This window comes from Oxyura jamaicensis, chromosome 4 (assembly GCF_011077185.1).
Source record: "Oxyura jamaicensis isolate SHBP4307 breed ruddy duck chromosome 4, BPBGC_Ojam_1.0, whole genome shotgun sequence".
NCBI classification, from domain to species: Eukaryota; Metazoa; Chordata; class Aves; order Anseriformes; family Anatidae; genus Oxyura; species Oxyura jamaicensis.
The window spans coordinates 65,531,908-65,549,009 of record NC_048896.1 but is presented as its reverse complement, the minus strand read 5'-3'; the positions used below and the strand labels follow the sequence as shown (position 1 = coordinate 65,549,009).

At 43.7% G+C, this 17,102-nt stretch overlaps 1 protein-coding gene across 1 annotated transcript in view; it reads left to right on the top strand.

The window, feature by feature from the left end:
• BMP3 (bone morphogenetic protein 3) overlaps window positions 1–10,960 on the top strand; it is a 39,503-nt gene extending 28,543 nt beyond the window's left edge. The window contains exon 5 of the mRNA XM_035325753.1: window positions 10,470–10,960. The gene's annotated coding sequence lies outside the window, so the exon portion shown is untranslated. The remainder of the gene's footprint in view (window positions 1–10,469) is intronic.
• The last annotated feature ends 6,142 nt before the right edge of the window (window positions 10,961–17,102 follow it).

Genomic DNA, 17,102 nt, shown 5'->3' with positions numbered 1-17,102 from the left:
CAAGGAAAAAAATTGAATCTATCCAAACTAAAAGGATGGAAATGGCATGGATTCTGAATAGCAGTTCCAAGGAAAGGGAACATGAACTTCATTCATCTTTGAATTTGACCGAGATGTAACTCATGGCAATGAGGACTGACTGTTTCTGTAGAAATACAGAGATGAAAGAAGAATTTACCGAAGACTCTTCAAGATTTTTGAGACTGTCAGAAGGACATACTGATCTATTTTTGTACATGATTTTGGAAACAGCAGTAGCTGTTAATTTTTGTCTCCGTTCTTCTGGTGACTAATGGGGAGGGAGATTAGAAATGTACTATTAATCATTTTAAAGCTAAGCTTTCTGCCTTAGGTTACTGAGTAGTGCAGAAAGAAAAAAAAAAAAAAAGAAAAAAAAAAAACTTACATTCTAAGAGCCTTAGATAATCCAACTTAGACATATATTTCCTTGGCATGACGTGTCACTGACTGCATGTGTGTATTCATTTTTGTTAACCTATTACTAGGTGTCAGTGCCCTTGGTGGGAAGAACACAAAACACATTACTGCTGCATGTGAAATTGTGGTATCTCAAAAGCAAAGACTTCTCTTTCTTGCCACTGTAGAAACTCAGCAGGCTAAGGGTTTGAAAGGATCATGCTCAGTGAAGTGGCTGAGTGACTTGTTCATAACAAATATTTGAGAACATATTTGCAAATAATCTTTGAGTAAATTATTGTAGTTGATTCCTAACGTGAAATTATTTGGTGCGTAACTCTTACCAGTAGACCTTCACTACAGTTATTTTATCTAAACTAGCTCTGGTTGGTGAGGTTTGATTGTCACGTTAATCAGATAGTAGCTTTTCTTTTTCTCAGTGCTTCTATTCAGAAAATCAACTTTGCTGTACCTGTTCTGTCAATTTAAGGTTTCTTACTAGCAGGTTTTGCACAACAAAAATACAAAACATGCATTCCACCTGGAAAATATTTGTGCAAAACTACAAGCAGGAAAAAAAGTGATCTAATGAATCATACACATCAGCAAAAAGTTGTATCTGTTATTGGGTCAATGACAGATAAACTTCAGGCTTTGTTTCTAGCAATATCCTCTGTAGGAGATGAAGCTTTTTAAAGCACTTCTGGCTGTTAACAACGTTTTAGTTTGTGCTAAGAGTAAACATTGAACCACCTTTTGATAAGTAATCTACATAACTGCCTGTGTGAAGTAGTGTTCTTAAAGGGCAAATATTCACAGGGAATAAATTAATTCCCCATGGTCAAGAGAGTTCAGTTCTCTACTTTGGAGTCAGTGATTCCTTGAAGGTGATAACAGTTTTCCTATGTAAATGCCTTCTTGCAGTTTCTTGACTATTTGAAGCTAATTTAAACAGTCAATGATTGATTTTTGTATTTGGTCAGCAGTGCTATCATGTTTACCAGCCTGAGTAACTTGCATGTGCGTAGGTGTGAGAGGCGTGGATGTGGAACACACAACCTAGGGATCCTTTCAGGAATGACTTTTTAGTGCACAGAGTCTCAGTGGAAGCTGACAGGAGTTTACTTCAAAAAAAAAGAAGGGGGGGGAGGGGAGGGGGACAGGGAGAAAAAGATGAGTCCCAGATGCAAGTTAGGGTTGCAGTCCTTCCCTTATCTTGCTTCAACAGCATACCTGTGCAGTCAGATTTCCCACAATTACAATCTGATACCTTCTTACTGTCTGCAATTAAGCAACAGTAATTAGCACAGCTATCAGATTCGATTGTCCTATGTTAGGATTCCAAGAGCTCTGTAGCAGGATATTGCCTTGAAGAATTAGTTCCCTGGAACTGCAAGAAAAAAGTCTCAATTTTTACAGAGTAAGTGTCATCTTCATCTTAAGGAGCAGAACTGCCATCAAAAGTGAGCAGTAAGTGTGCAGCTGTGTGCATTTAGATCAAGGTTCTTTTGATCCGCTTCCATATGTTGGAGAAAAGTTAGACATTCAGTGTGCAAATCAGCTTGACTTAAAAACTGGAGTAAAAAAGCTGTGCTTTTCTTCTGGCTGAAATGACAGAGAGCTGCAGACAGCAGAGCTTTTCACTGCTGTGTCTTGGCGGTGAAAATGAGCCTGTCTGTGCTGCTGAGCTGTGGGGGCTCCGGCCGTGGCTTTCAGGACGGTCGGAAGCAGCGAGGTGCACCAGGCTGCTCATCCTGCGGGGCTCACCTGTGAACCCCCCGCTCTGCTGCAGGGCCTGGTGTCACCAGGGCACGGGGGGGGGGGGGGGGCGCTGGCTAAGCTGGGAGGTGGCTCCAGCTCTCGGACAGCAGGCCCTGCAAGCACGAGCAGACGTAGGGGCTTCCCCTAGCTGCCTTCTGTAATAGCTGCATGGATAAATAGCTTGTTTGTGTGGTTCTGCACGATAATGGCTGCTGCTAAACAGCGCGCGAGCTCAAACAATAAACCTAACCCAATCTAATCTTCTATTTGTAGAGAGCTTGTTGCAAAACAGATTTCATGCTGCTTGACAAGGCAACCTCGGCTTTGTGCCAGTATGTCCCATTTCTTTGTTCAGGGTGAGGTAGCTGGTGATGAGTAACAGTTTATTGCCAAAATCCTTTCCTTTACAGTAATTTTTGCTATTCAGTACAGGCTGAATGCTCTCAAGGTGCACGTCTTGTTTTCCATAGAAAGGCGGGCGCAGCTCAGCAGCACTTGAGGGCTGGATTTCTCCTCACATCGCCTTGCCTTAGGATGACAGCATGTTCCTGTCTCAGAACAGCACCAGTCTACGTCTTCCCAAACACAGCAGAGAAAGTACCTTGCAGCCTTCTAAATCCTCATGGGATGTGTCCTCACACTGCAAAAGAGACCACTGCCTCTGAGAGTGGCAGTCAGTCCCCCAGGGAATGTTGTCCAAGCCCCAGTGTCCCGTTTGCAGGGGGAGGGAGGATTTGGAGCCGCTGGCTCTTGGGCAGAAGGCCAGGACTGGGCTCAGCTGGGTGTGTGAACCGTGCCTGGCACAAGCAGTGTCAGGAACTGGGCTCCGCAGAGGTCAGACGCACCTGGGCCCACCCTTGGATGGCAGGAGTTTCCCAGATCAGAAGAGGGTGTTGGCAGCCAAGCTTTCTGGCTTGTGTACTCCAAAACAGAGGCACTACCTACATATAGGAGTTCCTCCAGCGCAGCAGTGCTATGAGTCACTCTTTGGGACTGAAGAGGAGTTCAAGACTATAGGCAATGCTTTACACTGCTGTTACAAGGCAGCCTGGAGTTGACCTGAAAAGCATCACCTGAAAAGGAGCATCAATATGCTATGTTTGGTTTTCACTGGGATAAATCCAGTCTTTGTCGTTAACCGTGTCACGTAGAACAAGTACAATCTTCCAAGTAAAATTTGATCTGCCTCTTCCAACTTTATACTGAGTGTTATCTTCAATTAACTATGTATGTGAGACGTTTTATGCACAGGATTTGTTTTTGCATTTTTATTTTTACATGCAACTTTCTAAGTAAAGCCATGTCTAGCATCAGTAATGTATTAATCACATAAGCGATGATTTCTGTATATAACTTTGTATTACTAGGGTCTTCAGAATAACTTCCAGCTAATGTTATTAATCACCATTTTAGTCTTAAATCAGCATGGGGGGCTTTTGCCACCTGTTGTTTATTTGAAATAGTATTAATTGATAAATGGCTCTGCTTCCCATCTAATTATATAGTATCTAATGCCTGCATGTTATTTTTATGGCTGGCTCAAAAGATGCCAAGAGAATGTCTCGAGCTCCTCAAACTCTCTCCTCGGATAGGCTGTCCTGAAAGATTCAGCCCTGCCTCAGTCTCTGGGAGCAAAGCCCCCCGTGAGGAGCAGACTGTGAGCAAGCCTCTGCAGAAAGCTCTTGAAAATCCCATTCCTTGAGGCTGAATACAGAATCTGGCAGTAAGTGTGCAGAACACGGGGTGCAAAATAAAGTGTATTCACCCTGCAGTGCGATACCTGGACCCAGGAGAGTTGTCCATTGGAACCAGTGGCACAAGGTTACAAAGTGGGCAACATTTTTTCATTTGTTTGGGGACCCTGAGCTTGCAAGGAGCCGAGTACATTTCATGATGTGCCATGCACCCCTGGGGTTGTGAATCCCTCTGCTCCAGTGCTGGACCAGTCCAACAGCTTATAGGATATTCATCTCCGAGGAGATGCTCAGTGGTTTGCAGGAGACTGACATTTTGTTTAGCAACCCATTTCTCCTTGTAAAAACTGCCTTTGTAAATTAATTTTGTTTAAAAGTTAATGTTTGTACAGACAACGTCAATTAAAAAAAATAAAATTACAAAAAAAAAAAAGTTATTTTGTATATGGAAAGAAACTTTACAGATACTTTTAATTTATTTTATATCTGTGGCCATCCTGTCCTTTTCATATTTTCTTCCCAATGCTCTTTAAACAATACATTTTTCACTGTCGTTGCAAAGATGAAATGCTGGGACTGTGGGTAAGTTCACAAGGACAGGTTGCAGCAACACTGTGAAGGGCATGTTTCACTACTGATGTATAAGCTTGCCTAATTTGTATTTGTTTCCTTTCAGTAATGGGAAACTTTTGCCATGAACTCTGGAGAAATATAAAATAAAATCACTTTTTACATGAAAACTCATTTGTTCTGTGTTGTACCCAGGTCTTTCCAAGAACCTTGAAGTTTTCCTTGCCTTCTGCGTTCAGCGCTCCGGTTACGCACACATCTCAAGTGCTGGTTTGCAAAGGCAATCCAAACAGATTGTGTTTATAGAGCAAAGTACATAGTGGCTGGGGAGTCAGTACTATGGATTCAGTTAAAGGTTAGCTAGTCTGACAGTAATAAGCTACAAAGGTTATTGGACCTGATCCAAGGCCCAAAGGTATCAGTGGGTTTCTGTCCATTGGCTTCACCGAGTTTTGACTCCAGCCTACAGAAATAGTGCAGAAATTGTGGTGACACCCTGCAATTTATCAGAAGAATGAGGCCATCCTAATTGCTTTCTTGGTGTGGACAGAACCTGAGGCTGTTGTGTTAAAACCACGGAGGTAAGTAATTCCTGTAACTGCATTCAGCACACAGCTACGAAATTCGGGAGGTCCCAGCAGGATGCATTTCTGACTTCCCCCCAGAGAAGGAGGGTGGTGGTGGGCTAGCTACAGTGTTGTCCTTTTTGAGTTGACCGCATAGGAGGCAGCAGGTAAGAAGCTCCTGGGCTATGCCCATCGTGCGGATGCCTGTCTCTGCCTCTCCTACTGAATGAAGTTACAGAAAGTGGGGGGAGGCTCAGTAGTTCCACAAAAGCAAATGAGAGCCGACAGCTGACCATTGCTCCCCTGGGAATGCATGCAAAGGGAAGAGAGGGCTCTGGTCTGCTCTGTCCCCAGGAAGCAAGGAGAGTTTTCTTGTCACCAGTTCTGTTCTCTGGGCAGCTGGGAGGTGTCCCCAGGTTAGGGTAACAGGAGAACCCACATGTCCACTCCAATACAAGACATTTGGCTTCGGTAACAGAAATGTTTTACTACAAAACTATGGGAAAAAAAAACTCTGGAAAGAAACCAAAACCATGGTATGCACAGCACAACTCTCTACATGGCACAACTTGGCCTAGCAAGAGCACCCCGCTCTAAATGACGCAGGGCAGGCGCACCAAGGGCCACGCTTGGCCTCTCGCCATCTCCTGGGAAGGGGGAGGTACATTCAGATTAGATATAAGAAAAATTCTTCCCTGTGAGGGTGGTGAGGTACTGGCACTGGCTGCCCCGAAGGGCTGTGGATGCCCCATCCCTGGAAATGTTCAAGGCCAGGCTGGATGGGGCTTTGAGCAACCTGGTCGGTGGGAGGTGTTGCTGCCCATGGCAGGGGGCTGGAGCTAGATGGGCTTTAATGTCCCTTCCAGCCCAAACCATGCTGTGATTCGATAATTTACTTCCCTAGTGACTTACTAGATAATTAAGCAGCCATGCCTGCTGCTAACAGCCCAATAATTTAATTGGAATATTCATTCTGGCTTTTGATGTAGCTGGCCAGCAGCCTTGGTAAGGGGAATGGCTTTTGGCTCTGCAAAGAACATTAGATAGGCTTTAAAAAATTACATTTGCCACTTCTCAGCTGCTGTGCATCAATGAAATACTGGCTAAGGGAGGTCAGCCACAGTTTACCCTTGACTTGTGTGGATCAGGAGCTCACCTTATTCCAGTAGCTTTGTGCCAGCTCCCACCAACCAGCCCAAAGTCCCCGTGTATCAGAAGTCACAATGATCTAACATTGAGGATTTCTGCAAAAGGATGCACTTGAACACTGAGGGAAATCTTGCTGATGTCTTACTATCCCCAAAACAGATTTTCAGGCAACATTAGTGGGGCAAACAAGGAATCACAGACTTGGAAGAAAATAATTAGCCACCTTATTGCTGCTGTGCAGGCTAATTTACTCTGAAACTGTAACTGTCTAGCGTGATTTTGTGCACAATGTAAAGAATCAGGCTGTTACCTCTAACCTCTGATTACAAGAAGGAAACAAGAAGGGGGACTCTGACTCACAAAGTAAAAAGATGCTTTTGACTGCTTCCCCACTGGCCCAGTCCCCCCAGAAACTCTGCATGGCCCCAAAGGTCTCCCACCTCAAGGTGACCGAGGTTCACAAACCACAAGGACATTGGGTGATTCAAGAATGATGGGTTGTGACTTTCAGGATTACAAACGCATGTGCTCACAACATAAGCCTGAAGGAGAATTTGCCTCAGGCATGGCCACACTGCACATCCTTCCCAGTTAGCCCACAATTTGCATGCAAGCAGGTGCTCGGGGCCTTAAGGATTAGCACTTGTGTCCAAGCTTTGCAGGTGTGCCTCATCTGCAGCACAGGGAGCTGCTCCAGGCTTCCCTTGGGTTTTGATCACTGTTTGTTAGAGGGATGTTAGTTATTACTGAGGAGAGGCCGACAGCTCCTGATAAAATCCAACTCCATCATGACACAGAACAAAAAGAAAGTATTCTTGCACATGAGAGTACCCAAGCACGGGGTTGTCCTCACAAATCAAGTTTTCCATTTAAATACACTTTCTCCTTTTGAGCAAAGCTCATGTCTTTTATCTGCTTACTTTCAAGAGGCAGTCTTTTACCCATAAAGTTAATTTTGATCTTACCTCTTGTGAAAAGGTGACGTGTTTCAAAGGATGCAGAGAAATAGGACTTTGATGTATGAAGCTTGCAGAAAAGATCACTTTTTTCTTGCCATGTGGAATTTTCATGAGGTCTTTATGAAAAGATGCTTCCCTCTTTTCAGCATCATATTTCACTTTGAGGTTCTTTTACTGCAACACAGATCAGAGAATCCCTTTCTCATAAATGAGACTTTTTAGTGAGCCCCAGGTTATCCCAGTTTCCAAGGGAATTGGAAACATGATAGTGAATAGAGTTGGATCTAATTTAAGAACAGTTTTTTTAAGCTTTCCACAATGCTGAATTTTTGTCATTAATTTCACCTCTTCGTGTCTGCTCTCTGCACAACCTCCTCCTTGCTTTCCACCTTTGGAAGGAATTGTCTCATTTTACTCACGTGGCATTCTATGTCATGATTACTGTCTCCCCTCTGTCCCTAAAACTGTATCATGCAGAAAATGTTAACCATAATGTAGTGTCAATCCATTTTCCTTGGCTTTTCATCTCAAAAGATCTTACACACTTAGAAAGCACGCAATCATTTAAACCATTTATCTGAGCATGGCCATGCAGCCACTTAAGCAGTGAGAAATGAAACTGCATGTTCAGTAACAGACAGAGCCAGGTATGTGCATCTGAGGCTCTTGATTTATTCCTGCTCGTTTAGCCCTAGTTTAAGAAGTAAAGAAGCAAATCTCAAATGCTCACTTCCATGCCAGAAAGAAAGATAGTTGTCCTACAACACTCAGCCATAGAGAACTCAAGGATACAAAGTGCTATTGTTGTGCCACCTTGCAAGAAATGAGAAGGGAGGATGAATTTATGGCAGCATGCTTCCAACCAGCTGAGAAGACTGGCTTCAGTTTTCTGAGCTTTCCCTCACTTTCTATTGTCTGAAGGAAGGCAAATCATTGAACTGTCAGTGTCTAAACACAAACCTATACACAGGTCTGTAGAAGGAATGCAAAATTCACCAGGGGCCTTAAATCTCTCAAGACTTCAGCTCCAACTTTGTGTCAAATAAAGATAAAAATCCTTCACTCTGCCACAAAGCCCTCAGGGAACGCAGCAGGGGAAAGCCACGGCTGTCCAGAGACAGCTTATTGGGTACTGTGAGTAAAGGAGGAGCTCGGCTGCTTTTCACTGCAATGAGAGCTCTGAAATCCTGACTAGCCTGTGGGTGCCGGTGGCAGAATATAAGGACACAAGAACCCATCCTAGTCCATTTCCTTGCCAAGATGCAGACCTGACCTTAGGCTTGAAAGATGGGGACTAATCTGGGAGCGAGGAAGGCAATGTTTCCTCACACAACCCCGGTATCTGGATGAGAGTCACAGAGGGGGGCTGTACCAGAAACCCAATCGCATTTCACGCACAGCAGAGCACAGCGTGCACATCTGCTTGGTGCTGATTCCCCAGTCAGGAGTACATTGCCAGGACCCTGTTGTCACCTCCAGAAGGAACAGACAGCCTCAGGAGAGAGACAGCCCCTGCTGGACAGGGAAACACCCCGTCTGCACAGTCAGAGTGCCTCTCTGAGGCCAGGTTAGTGTAAGAGCGACCTCGACGGCCCCGAGCAGTGTTTTTAATGCCAACAGGCACAGGGGAAAAGAGGCCAAACTCACGAGGTTCAGAACTGGGCTACAAACACCCCCATTCTAAGGCTGTAAGTTTGGCCACTTGTAAGACTCCAGCTGTTCTATGTCCTTTGCTGTTTTAACACTCACTACAAGGCTCAACTGTGCTCAAGGCAGGGGGAAAAGGGTGAGAGCTTTGGCTGAATCTGACCTGCCTGAGATCACTGGGATTCCATACATGTCAGGCTGGCTGTTTTCTCATTCAGTGTGAGAATCTTGCACATTTACCCACTGCAACATCTCCCCTACCTCCCCAAATGTATGAACTCAAAACTCTGATGCACCGAGGTTACTTCTTCTCCCTCCCACAGCTGATTCTGATTAACAACAGGTGATGCAGGAAATTCATACCTTGCTGACTGTCACTGGTTTGCAAGCAATTTGTTAAATAAAAGTGATTAGCCTCAACAATTCAGCTACTTTCTTCCAGATTACTCAATCATCAGTGAGCCCCATGGTAGAGAAATTCGTTGTGCAAAGGTGCACAATGTATCTCTTTCACTTATCAAGGCCAGTACAGGTGTTTTCATAGTCAGCAATTCTTAAACAGTGACAAGCTTCTTCCCAAACACTTTCCAGCTTCTTTTAATAGAAGCATAATTTAGTTTTGGGGCCCAAGAGAAGTTTTTTTCTGAAGTCATCCAACCACATTTATGCCTGGAGGGGGAAGAAAGAAAATAAGATGCTTCTAAGAGAGCCTGTGCTGGGTCACTTCTGTGTCTGTTCCACACACCCCTGAGGAGACATTTAGCTCCTGTTTCCTGGTCCTTCTCACAGAAGACAGGGTGACTGTTGTCTGAGGCGTGTGTTCCACCTCCTTGCATGCTGCAGACAGGATCAGTGCTGGCACCGATAAATGAATGGCAAAGGAGGTGAGTAAAGCTGGTGGGGGCTGAAAAGGAGTAACTAAGAAAAATCCCAACAGAAATCCCAAACTCCTTGCAGGGATGGCAACCAAATGAGGGCAGTACCTGGACTGTATGACAACTTAGTGGCCAGCCTCCTGCTTCTCCATGAGGCCTGAAGGGGCAGCTCTGAGGCTGTGATGAAAATTCATCACTTGCACAGAAAACTAGATGTAAGTAGCAGACACCTCACAATTTTCTCTTTAATTCTGCTGTCTGCGTGTCTGTCCTGAGTGCTTACCTGTATCTCTGCTCTTGTGTGGGAGATGGGGAAAGGCACTTCCATCTACCCAGCCCTGGATGAGTTCTCTAGTGGCAAAAGTAGAGTTTTGTCTTACACCAAAAAAAAAAGGGGGGGGGGGAGGGAGGGTACAGTTAGATTTGGGTTTGTTAGTGTCCTGTGGTAAGGGGAAGAATGGTGTACAAATGGTGTACAGGAATGTTGAGGAGAGAATGAATTCAAAGAGACAGTAACAAGAAATCTTGTTGGGTAGCAGACCCAAAAAAATAATGTCAAAACCCATTTTCTACTGACCGAAATTTTTTTTTAAAAAAGTGCAATTTGCAGCACTAAGCACAGTAATGATCTTAACTGATTCCTTCCAATCTCTTGCCAGCTCTGGCACACTGTTAAGCCCTCCCCTAGCCTTTGTTTCCCTTTTTTTTTATGACAGTGTAACTTCATTGACTCTGAGCTGGTGTCTGAAGTACTTCTGTGTTAAAGACATCTTGACTTAATTCAAAAAATGTTTGTTTCATTGACTCAGCTTCTTTTACTTCAACTTACAGGTCCTGTGCATACAGTCCCAGAAATGAAGTGAGCTGAAGTACATGGGACCTGTATAAACTGGAAAGGATTTGAGAAAAATATTCAGCAGCAAATGCATAGTTTGTCTGTAGTAGTTTGTATAGTTTGTCTGCATCTGAGCAAGAGACAGAGCTGCATAAAAAGTGGCTCTGTCCCAGGGTCAGCCTCTCCTCTCTGTCTCATCTGTAATATGTGAACAACAAGTACAATTCAGAATGAAGAATCTGGACTGCTGTAAGGAATGTCACTATAAAAAGAGAATGTATTGAACTGTCAGTTTATTTATCTAAACTTTGAGTTAAAGAATTTGTATAATTGCTTTGTAAACAACTGAAATTCTACATATAAATTTATCTAATTGCTGACTTCCTTAAATCTATCATATTGGTTTTCTTTCTGCATTTAAAAACTATTTAAGTACTTATGTATAAAATGGGAGACGTTTATAAATAGAAAAATACTATCAAAATGATGGGACTTTTTTTTTTTGGGGGGGGGGAGTGGTTTATGACAAAAATTGCTGTGAGACATATGTGTGCCCATGCATATATATGATGTTTAGTGTTCATCTAGTCCCTGAAAAGAAAATCTGCTTTTTGGTACTGCTAAGTAGTACTAGCTTGAAGTGCTCATAGTCTGCTCCCTCTTCAACAGTGCGTAGCTGTTAACGTTCTCCACAGCCTTAGCTAGCTGCAGGTTTCCAGCATAGCTTGCAGTGAGGCAGGGAAACAAAACCAGCTGAACGTGGCCTCACTCCAGCCTTCATTAAATTCAGTGGAACGTATTCCTCGGCCTTTACTAGGACCGAATGTCAAACAGTTTAAACTGACTCACAGGCAGCTTGTACAGACAGCTGCTGCAGTTCAGCTCCTGTTTTACTGCCCAGCCACCAGCTGTGGCAGCCACTTTGCATGGGTTCCTCGGACTCTGCAACCTGCAGGCTGTCTGTATTGGTGCCTCAGAACAGACCAAGTCAGCTCCTTCACTGTCTTTGGGATATTCCTGCCACGTGTGTATAGCAAACAGTGAGAACAGTTCCAGTGAGATTCTCACTGGGAAATGGGGACCTCATCAGTGAGGAGCAAAGCCAAGCAAGATACCAAAACACTGCTATAGATCATAAAATTAGGTTAAAAACCTCCCTTTTAAAGTGCCTTATTTTCTTGTCCACCACATTTCAAAGAATTATACAATCAGTCTGACTAGAAGAGATCTCTAAGATGATCTTGTCCAACCTTGAACCTAATACTGAGGAGGCCACGATTAAACCATGCTACGAAGTTCTACATCTGTACATTTATTGAAGATCTCCGGGGTGGTGATCGCTGCCAGGTGGCTCTGCCTTCACAGCTCCTCTCCCTGCGAGCGCCTTTCATGCGTGTGATATCAAGGTCTTGGGGAAACAGAGTGTCGTGGGGTGAGGGGTTCCCTCCTGTGGTGAAAAGCAGACATTAATCCAGAGATCCGGGTGGACGGGGAACTAGGAACGGAGGCCCACGGGCAGAAACACGGCCAGATTGCACCAGCAGCCATCAGAGGCACCATTTCCATAGCTGCCACTGCTCCTGGCACGTTTTCACTGAACCCACCCACAGCGGCTCGCAGTGGAAAAGAGCAGGGAGATGTTATGAGGAGTAAACTGAGGTGAGGGTGGTTGCTGGCTGGATGTGGTCAGAGTGATGATAGACAATGAGGAAGAGGTAAAAGGGAGCTGAGGTAAGAATAAGAAATACTAGGAGGCTTTTGGAGTTGAATGGAAGTGGCAGTGCCTGCAGAGCAGGGTGAAAAATATAGCCAGTTCTGAGAGGTTATGAAGTCTCAGTGTTCTAAATGTGTAAGGCCATCCTAACTGCAAGGATCAGACCATCATTGTGCTATGTGCAGCTGCTGAGAGCTATCCAGGAATAAAAAGGGATGGTAGTGCCCAGTTAGGAGAGGCTCAGCTTTTGGGCTGACTGCCTGTGCAGGATGTCAGCTGTCAGGGAGATGGGGGAAGAAGGACTGGATGTCAGAAACCTTTCTTAACAGGTAGGTGACAAAAATTTGTTTATAATTTGAAGTTGCTTTGCGTGAGTCCTGTCAATGTGGTGTGGTCTTTCTGTCCTTAGGCAGAACTGTGCTTTTCAGATTAGAGTCCCTCCAGTGTCTGTCTACCAAGTGCATTTTGTGTTGTCCCTTCTTCAGAAGGCTTACCTTGCTGTCCTTCTTTCTCCTGCTTCACCAGTGTGGATACAGCTGTTCCATTCTTAGACTGCACTGATGAGAGTCTAGATCCAGATGTTACTGTTTGATCCTATTTTGAGAAGAAACAAGCACAATGTTGTGCTTAAGTACACTACTACCATGACAAAAAAGACTTATTTCCCCACCTCATCCCCATATTAGGAAGTGAAACAAGGGACAAAATGCTCCTTAAAAAGTTAAAAGAAAACTTCATTATATTAATGTGGTCAGAAACACAAAACACTTGCAGTGAGTTCAAGTATTTTCAGGTGAATCCCAAACAGACTTGGCAGACCTGAGCCATAGGGATGATGAACATGAAAGTTTACTTTGTAATTTGAGTCTATGAATATATAAAATTCACTAGTTAAGAGGCTACTTTTTGCCTAGCATTGCTTATGGCACTTTTAGAGAGCCAAAAAACATGAGTGTTTCTTGATGAGCTCTTTTTTCTGTTGTGTTCATTTGATGCCTTCATAATTCAGAACAGGGTGACTTATTACTCTTCATACCATCTGTGGAGTTCAAACCTACATCTGAGGGTCTCTAGGGTCTTTGACCAATTTTTGTGTTATAGGCATGTGAATACTTCTGGTCTTTGATCAGAAGATTGTTTTATGTGAGGCATGTGTGTTAATAAGTGTTACCTTGTGGAGAGAAAGGTAAGACTGCAACCCAGAATAAGCTCTGTATATCAAGAAAATGGTATAATATTTACTAAATCTGATTACTTGTTGGTCATGGCCAGAAGTAGCTTTAGTTCTTAAAAGAACTGAAGATTTAACAAGGTTGGTCTTCTCTGCATCTGAAGAACATGGTGGAATTTGCTAAATGATCTTGCTGATTTACAAGTTGCTGGATTAACACTTGCCTCTTTCCCTTTTCCTAGAGGATGATCTGACTTGTCTTCCAAGCAAGAGAAAATCCCAGTTGCTGCTGCCTGTGCTGATTTACTGCTTAACTTTTGGTAGGTCATTGAAACCTTGAAACCAGAACGCCTCTGGAGACTTAGCGAGTCCTGCGTATAGCTACTGTCAGTGTCAGAAGGTGGAGTGTGTAACTTGGCAGACATTAGCCTGTTTAAATTTTATACAAAATGAAATGTCTGATTTTGCAGCCTTGTGACAATGGATTTGCAAAATTGGCAGAGCTTTTGTGTTTAAATACCAATGGGGGCTACAGCCAAGGCATGCAGCAGCAAAGCCTAAGTCCTGAAAAACCTGGTTCTTAACCCAAAGAAGAAGGAAAAGAACAAATGTGCTAAGATGTCCTTTTTTTTTTTTTTTTTTTTTTGGTGCAGGATTCTCCTTTTGAGTACTTATTCCTGTTTTTTGGCATACTACAGTTAAAAGTTCTTCCAGGAAAGGTTTTTCTCAGGCTCCATTTTTTCAGTCCCCTGAGCAAACTTTTCCCATTATACCCCTGTCCCCCCTGCAGCTGGGTTCTGCCAGCTCCTGAGCACAGTGCAAAGCTGACTGCACAAGGAGACACCCTCCTGCAGGGTCTGGAAGTGGAAGAAGGCTCCCCAGCTTAGTGCCAGGCTGTGGCTCTTGTTGTGGTTTAGGTTGGCCTGGTAATGCCTAGGCAGAGCTGAGGAGCGTGGTAAGGTGTTGATCACACCTGCCCCTCTTCAGAGGGTTCACGGGTGAGCCAAACACAGCTGCTCCCAATCTGGTGCCTACACAGCCTGTATATGAAGTCTTTATTTTCAGTGGCAGGTTATCTGAGACATTTGTAGAAATGTTCTTTGTGTGCACTTGTGTTGAGGGCAAGGACCCCACTGATGGGGGGGCTGGGAGTGTTTTGGAACACAGGGGAGAGGTGACAGTTTTGTTATGTTGCTTTAGCCTGGGTTAGTTTTGCCTTGGTGGCTGCTGCTTCTATTTTTATTGCCCATTATTCTCTAGTTTGCTCCCAGCTGTACCTGCTGCAGGCCCTGTGCTCTCCCTAAGGTGGTTATGGTGCACCTGCACATGTGGATTTGATAAGGAGCTCTTGCAGTGATAAAAAGTGTTGATAGGTCAAAGCTGCAGTGGTTAAATTAATTGTTCAGAGACTTGGGGTCTCAAGGCACCCATAACAGCAGTGTAATGCACTGTACAGAGTACCACCTGTGTGTAGCAGCTGTCTCAACAACTTTGCTGACACGGGAAAAAAAAAAAGGTGATGCTCAAGAGATTTTATTTGGGCTAAAGACATGTTCTCTGGAGGCTTTGTTTTTCACTTAATTGAAAACATCTACAGTACTGCTGTCAAATAAGTGATTAAGGGCCAGCCTTGCTCAGAGGGCCCCATGCCTTGAAACCATGAACTGCTGCTGATCATTTCTCAACTTCTTAGACCTGAGTATCAGGTTCTGCTAATCAAATAAAATAGTAGTGAACAGGAGGATCACTGAGGTGACCACTTCTGGGGCCTCATCCAAGGAATTGTCACTGGATTTTTCTTCAGAAGTCTTCTTTTTGGAACAAGAAGAGACCTCACCTCTTCCAAAGGCAGCGTAGCTGCTGGAAGATATCTCCTTGTGCTGGTGGAGCATTACCTTCATCATAGGCCTCGTGTGAGTAGATTTACTGACAGCTTTACGTGAGTAGAGTGATGAGGTAGTGGCCTGGAGGAAGCAGGGATGTGGTTTTATGTATGTGAGAACAATTTTACTGTGATTAGCAGTATGTGTTTTGAGATACTGGATCTTGATCTAGAAGCCCTATACTAATGGGTACGATGTGTGCTTAAATTATGGTTCAATGTAAATTATCTTGTATAATTACCTTTTTTTTAATTATAAATTAACTCAAAACATGCTGTGGGTATTAAGAGGCATTGTATCTAACTTATAATCACTTGAGCAAATTTTCCAATTTTGCTTTTTGTTTTTAAGTGAAGAATTGCCAGCTAGTCTCAAGAGTTGTTAAGTGCTCTTCGGGGCAGAACTTGAGCCTAGTGACTGTGCAGAGGTAGGAGCTGGGGGTGCCTATGGTCTGAGCTGGGCATGTGTGAGTTTGGGGCAGGGGGATTCTTGAGCTCATTCAACAGGCCTCACTCAGCAGGTTTTGAATTGGTCTGGTATAGATTTTTGGGCTATTCAGTACAACCAAAACGTAGTTCTTAAGCATGCATGCAAAAGAACTTAGAGCTGTTGGATTTACTTTGGAAATGTCTGGCCCTCAGTCTTTCTCTTCTGGTAGTTTCCATTTACACTGGTATGTGCTCAGCTTACATTAATCATCTGTGCTTGGGCCTGCAGGATGAAAAGGGGAGAAATCAGAGATACATGGTGCTGTGGCATGGGGCTTGTGAACTTTGCACAGAAACAAGGTCAATTTCTAGGATGGTTCCTGCACAAAGCAGTTCAAGCTTCCCTTGCTTTCTCTGATATGCAAAATCATACTTGTGTACCCCTCAAAGCTTACATAATATATATGTCTATAGAGTGAACTTAACATATTTATTAGGGCCTGAGGGAGATTTGGGGCCCTCATTTTCACTGATATCTCCTTCACAGGTTTGATCAATGCAAGATTTTCCTTCTTAGTTTTCCAGCCCTCAAAGTGCTTGCAGTAACTCAGCTTTTCCATAAGTCTGTTGTGCTTCCCAAAGGGGCATTAAACCTGAACCAAAGCACCCTATGTAGGATTATAAATGAGGGTCAGATGCAAGGATATTCCCAAAGTCCTCTAAATTAAGAATCATTGCAACAGGTATATTTAAACAACAGATTTACAATGAGCTTCCAGTGAAACAAAGATGTTGTGTACAGCTGCGGGACATCTGCAGCCCGTTTCTCCTCTCTGAAGTCTATGGAAAGTGGCCTTTGCCTTTCCCTCTGTACAGCAGAGCCTGCACAGAATTATGTGCAGAGCCCAAGCTGTCTCCTTGCTTTTACCAGAGCTGAAGGCAGCACTCTCCAATGGGCTTTCACAGTCAGGGACCAGAGGCTGATGTGGAAAGATACTGAGGGAGAATGTTTTGTGTCAGCAATGTGCTGTACTCAGCTGATAGTTCAGCTTCTCTCTTACCCCTCTCTAGTAACCTCTGATCTGCCTTGTGTCACTAAAATGAGATTTCTCAGCACAGTTTGTTGTTCAGAGTGGTAATTTATCATTTAAGAGGCAGGTAGTGCCACCTACATTAACTGAAATCAGTTTGGGATTAACATTTGTTGTGAGATGTTGCAATATTTTGAAATTGGGTTAACTGGAAAAAAGGTTAAACCTACAATAAGAGTCAAGTTGGAAAATGCTAACTAATTTTTTATAATATTCAGACCTTGTTTTTCTGATTCCGTACAGCAGAAGTGTGGGGAGGAAGGCTAAAAAACATCTATGAATCTTGTAGTAAACAACCAGTCTGACACACGGGAGAGTACAGATCTGGATTCTCAAGGCACA